Source organism: Papaver somniferum, chromosome 1 (genome assembly GCF_003573695.1).
Source record: "Papaver somniferum cultivar HN1 chromosome 1, ASM357369v1, whole genome shotgun sequence".
Classification (NCBI taxonomy): domain Eukaryota; kingdom Viridiplantae; phylum Streptophyta; class Magnoliopsida; order Ranunculales; family Papaveraceae; genus Papaver; species Papaver somniferum.
The window spans coordinates 149,042,826-149,047,757 of record NC_039358.1 but is presented as its reverse complement, the minus strand read 5'-3'; positions in this window follow the sequence as shown (position 1 = coordinate 149,047,757).

The window sequence follows — 4,932 nt, the reverse complement described above, 5'->3', positions numbered from 1 at the left end:
TCTTATGGGTACTGGGTAAGACATTCTTTCCAAACTCAACTTCTGTTTCTCGTGTTGGTTGGCTTCAAGCGTTAGAAGATCTTGACAAAGCACCAGATTATGACTGGGGATCTGTAATTTTAGCAGAATTGTACTGTGGGCGGGATCAAGCGTCCATGGGTGTGCCTAATTTCACTGGTTTCTGAGGAATCATAGAGGTGAATATCGAAATTCTTATTTTTAAATTTAAATAATTTTTATGAACAAATGTAGATTAAGTCAAAATACTAAAATTATTGAGTAATTTGCAATATCGGTGGTATACCTACTTCAGTGTTGGTAAACCAATCCTTAAAGACGATCCACTTAGATTTCCAATGTTGGACATGTACATCTCGGCCAACTTAGCGAAGGACACTGGCAGCGACGTCTCGGGTTTGTAGATAGGGAAAAACGATTTGCTGGTTTTTTAGGGAAGTGAAGAGATGACGGTTCGAGCGAGACTCCTCAACCGAGCAATAGCTTAACCTCACACAGATGCACTGCACGGGAGTGCTTTGAGTTCGAGAGATCAATCTGTAGGCCTCCGGTCTAAACCAAGTCAATGGTCGTTCCAGAGTCAATTCGGTAACAAAGAGGGAGATGGGTTGATCTGTAGGAGGAAAGCTGAGAATTGTGGGATCAATGATGATCAAGGATTGTGGATGTGTTGAAGGTTTATGCTAATATGTGTAAATAAGTTTGATCGAGACTTGTGTGTAGACGATTGGTTTCGTGTGAAACGAACGTTCTTTCAGTCATCGATTCAGATCTTCTTTATATTGTCAGAATAGCGAACACACAGATCCCATTAAGTATGACGGTTTCATGAGCGAAAGAGTGGGAAAGTGGGAGATCGTGGTAAAACCAGTCCCATGTCGTGCAGAAACTTGGTTAATCGTCCACCCACTACTTTTCTCACTCCTTCAACCGTTTGCACGACTTACCCACATTTCTTATCGTGGATGAACACACGTGCCATAGGCCGCCAGACCAAAACCCTAAGTAATATCCCCCCATGTGACGTGATTGATGTCTCACGAACGTGGAGTCTGCAAAGCATACGTGTATTTGATTAGTCAGTGGTTGACTTATTAAAGTCTAAGTTTTGTTGAATCGAGCATGAGTGACGAATGCTCAATGATTCATGGATTGAACATGTTAGACTTACAGTTCTTATGTTGATATTGCTCGTCTGAGCAAATATTGTAAATTCGAGATTGCTCTATTCGTTGAATTACTGAATATTGATAGTTGGATCAATATTCGAGCAACTGAGCAAGTATTGCTCAGTTCGACGAATTACTGAATATCGATAAATAACTGAATATTGATAGTTGGATCAATATTCGAGAAACTGAGCAAGTATTGCTCAATTCGACGAATTATTGAATATCGATAAATTACTGAATATTGATAGTTGGATCAATATTCGAGAAACTAAGCAAGTATTGCTCAATTCGTCAAATTATTTATTGATAACGCGACCCAATAAAATACTAATTATAATATTGTTAAACTATCAAATATTATACGATTAATCCAGATGTTGGATCAGCATAAATTTATTAGTGTTTGAACTTGCTCAGAATGATGATTTGTGGAGTGTTTGTTCGAAACCCTAATTTTTGATCAATTGTTCGTCAATTGATGAATTGCTGAAAATAGGTCATGAATAAGGGAGGGACCGGCTACATGGGATAATGGACGTCCATGTGGTGCCAAGTTCTCGAGTGAGCGTGCACCAGGGTCCTTAGTTGACCGGTTGGTGAAAGAATGATGATTAAATGCAGGTTTAATCATTTATTGAAATAGTGCTCGATTGAGCATTAGGTGATAAAACCTAATTATGGAAAAGTGAGAGACCGACCAAGAGGGAATGAAACCGTCCCTTGGTGGTCGTGGGACCAACTGATGGTCGTTTGAGCAAACTCCAAGTTGGTTGGAAAGAGTTTGGACCCAATATGAGCAATTGAGCAAATTAGGTCAAAATCATAAGAACGTGTGGGACCGGCTTCTTGCAAGCCTTAAGGACGGCCTTGGTAGATCAAGGAAGCATGCCCATGTCACCATAATGTCCGTGTCTCTGTCCTGAGAGTTTGGGTATTTTCTGGTGTGCGTTTGAGCAATATCTCGGATTTTCAGAAGAGTTCGATCTTTGAATGAAATTCTTGATTTCGCTCGAATGAGCAAGTAGGACTTTACTCGTTTGATCAAAATTTGGAAAATATTTTAATAATAATATTTTAATATTTGGCGTGAGTATCCTAGTCGGTCATGTGACCATTTGAGTTTTTGGCTTTTTCATGGTTTGAGCAATATTTGAGAAAATATGAAGAAACCATGATTTTTGCTCAAATGGAGGAATTTCATGAGATGAGGGAAATAGTAATTATTAAAATAAGGGATTGCAAGGTGTGGGACCGGCCACGGCTAGGTATCCCGGTGCCACGACACCTTTCCCTATTTTATTATTTTTCATGAAACCGTGAAAATATGGAGAAACCGTGAGTTTCGCTCAAACAAGGAAAGTTGCTTGAATGAAGGAGTTTTCATGAGTTCATGAAAATAAATAAAATAAGAAAAATAAAAGGAAGAGGCGTGGGGGACCGGCCACGGCATCATGGTCGTCCAGTGGGCCCAGTCCCTAGGTGCCTCTTTTCTATTTTTTTATTATTATTTTCTCTCTCATGTTTTGTGTGGGATTCCTCATTTTTCCAAATTTTCGAACGCTCATTCATGCATTTGGGTGCTCGTTCGTGCATCATTGTTGAGTACACTTGCACCATTTTATTGGGGCTTACTCGGTGATAATCCAGATGCCCGATTGTTGAGTAATTATTACTAATTCATGAAATTCAGCGGAGAATGATTCATGAAAAGAAGCAATAATTATGGATTGTGCATCTATTACTAATCCATGAATTCAGCTGGGGAATTCAGGGAGCGGGGTAATGAGATGAATTAGTTATCTATTACTAATCCATGGAGTCAGCCGGGTATTCATCGAACGGAGTAATGAGATATAATAGATTATTTTCTAGGAATTCAGTGGCGAATGTCACGGTAGAATTAATCTATTGTAGAATCGAGATATGAGATAGTTGAAGCATTATACTTGTTTTGAAAAGGTGCATAGTCAACAATCGTGCAGCGTTGTTAACGTACTGAAGGCGTTTATCCCCCTCAACAAACAATTATGTAGAAGAGCCCCCTGAATCTGTACACGGTCTCTCTACATAGTCAGGGAACATCTAGTATCGCTGACGTCCTGAAGGCGTTAAGCCCTCTCAACAAACAATTATGTAGGAGGACCGCCAAATCTTTCTTCTATGTAGAGAGGAGTATCTATGTAGTCATGGAACAACGAGTATCTCCGACGTCCTGAAGGCGTTAAGCCCTCTCAAAAAACAATTATGTAGGAGGACCTCCCAGTCATGTTATTCTACATAGAGGTCATGATGAAATGTGCAGCATCGAACGCTCAGCTAATGGGAGACCTTTCGAGAATCATATTCATCATGGCTTTGAGAGGAACTCGATCAGAGCTCGTGAAACGGTTCACGAATCGTAAAATATGAATCGTCACATGCGTTCCTGAAGCCGGGTCAAAAACATGTAGTATCAGTGAATGTTCACACGAAGAGGTTATGTGAATTGTCCATAATTTCGTGAGAAGTCAGGTGTTGACTTTAAATATGAATTTTTCTCGTGTTTGCAGATTTGAAAGAGCGAGCAAGTTTTCGAAGTTTTACGTTATTATCACTAAGTTCGTGAAACCGTAAACAGGTAAGAGTTAAGGATTACCAATTTTGTAGATGCTGATGTGAGCATCATAATTATTTTGTTGCTTTAATTACACTGTGTTGATGAAATTCATGTATGGATGTCACAAAAATAACGCAAAGATGACTGATTCCCGTGGTAGCGCTTCTGAAGATGATGTTTCTAGAGAGGAAACTTCCAGAAAGGATGTTTCTACAGACGCGTCTTCCAGAGATGATGATTCTGGGACTTCCAAGGAGAAAGAGGAAACTCCTAAAACCAAGAACATCCCAAATATGGATGATGAATTCTTCGTGTTTTTGTATAGACCTGAAAAGCGACCCTCAGGTTCCTCGTTTCGGCTACTCATAAATCCCAGGAGTAATACTCAGAACAAGTTAGTATCTCCTCAAGCAATAATTAGGTTCTGTTTGAGTGGGAAACACTATTTGGGTTCACATGTGGAACTTAAGCTTTCTCGAAAGCCTCTGACACATTTATCTGGATGGGCAAGGCATATGTTGGGTCATAGTCGTGTAAGGACCATGTTGGATCGTGCACAGGTGACACGAGGTATTCAAGCTGCTGGGAATTTAATCATTCATCACGACATACTAGGTATGGTGGATTTGCTTGCTCGCTGGTGCGTTCCTACTCATACTTTCATATGCAGATGAGGAGAATTCACCATCACTTTAGAAGATGTGGTCGCTTTGTTGCATCTCCCAATTACTGGCAATTTTCCTGAAGAGCTCTCAGCAGAGGAGAATGTGATATCTGACGTGTTGGAAACTACAATGCATGAATTCAACAAGTCGCCCAAAACTTGCTATGCTCAATGGTTGAAACACTGGTGACCGAGAGATGAAGTTCCTGAAGAACCTGTCGACAGTATCTTGACCATCGCTACTTTCTTATGCTTGTGGCTCTCCAGAGATGTTTTTGAGGATAACTGACATTTGTTGAAGCCATTTGTGATTTCTTTTGCCATAAAGATGTCCAAAGGTGAGAAACTTCCTATCGGCAGTCTGTTTTTGGGTTCACTGTTTTCCAATTTAGACTCCTTAGTCATAGACTCCAGTATCTCCAACGGCTTCATGAAAATTGAAACATATGCTAATACTATGTTCCTCCAAGCTTTGATGTGGG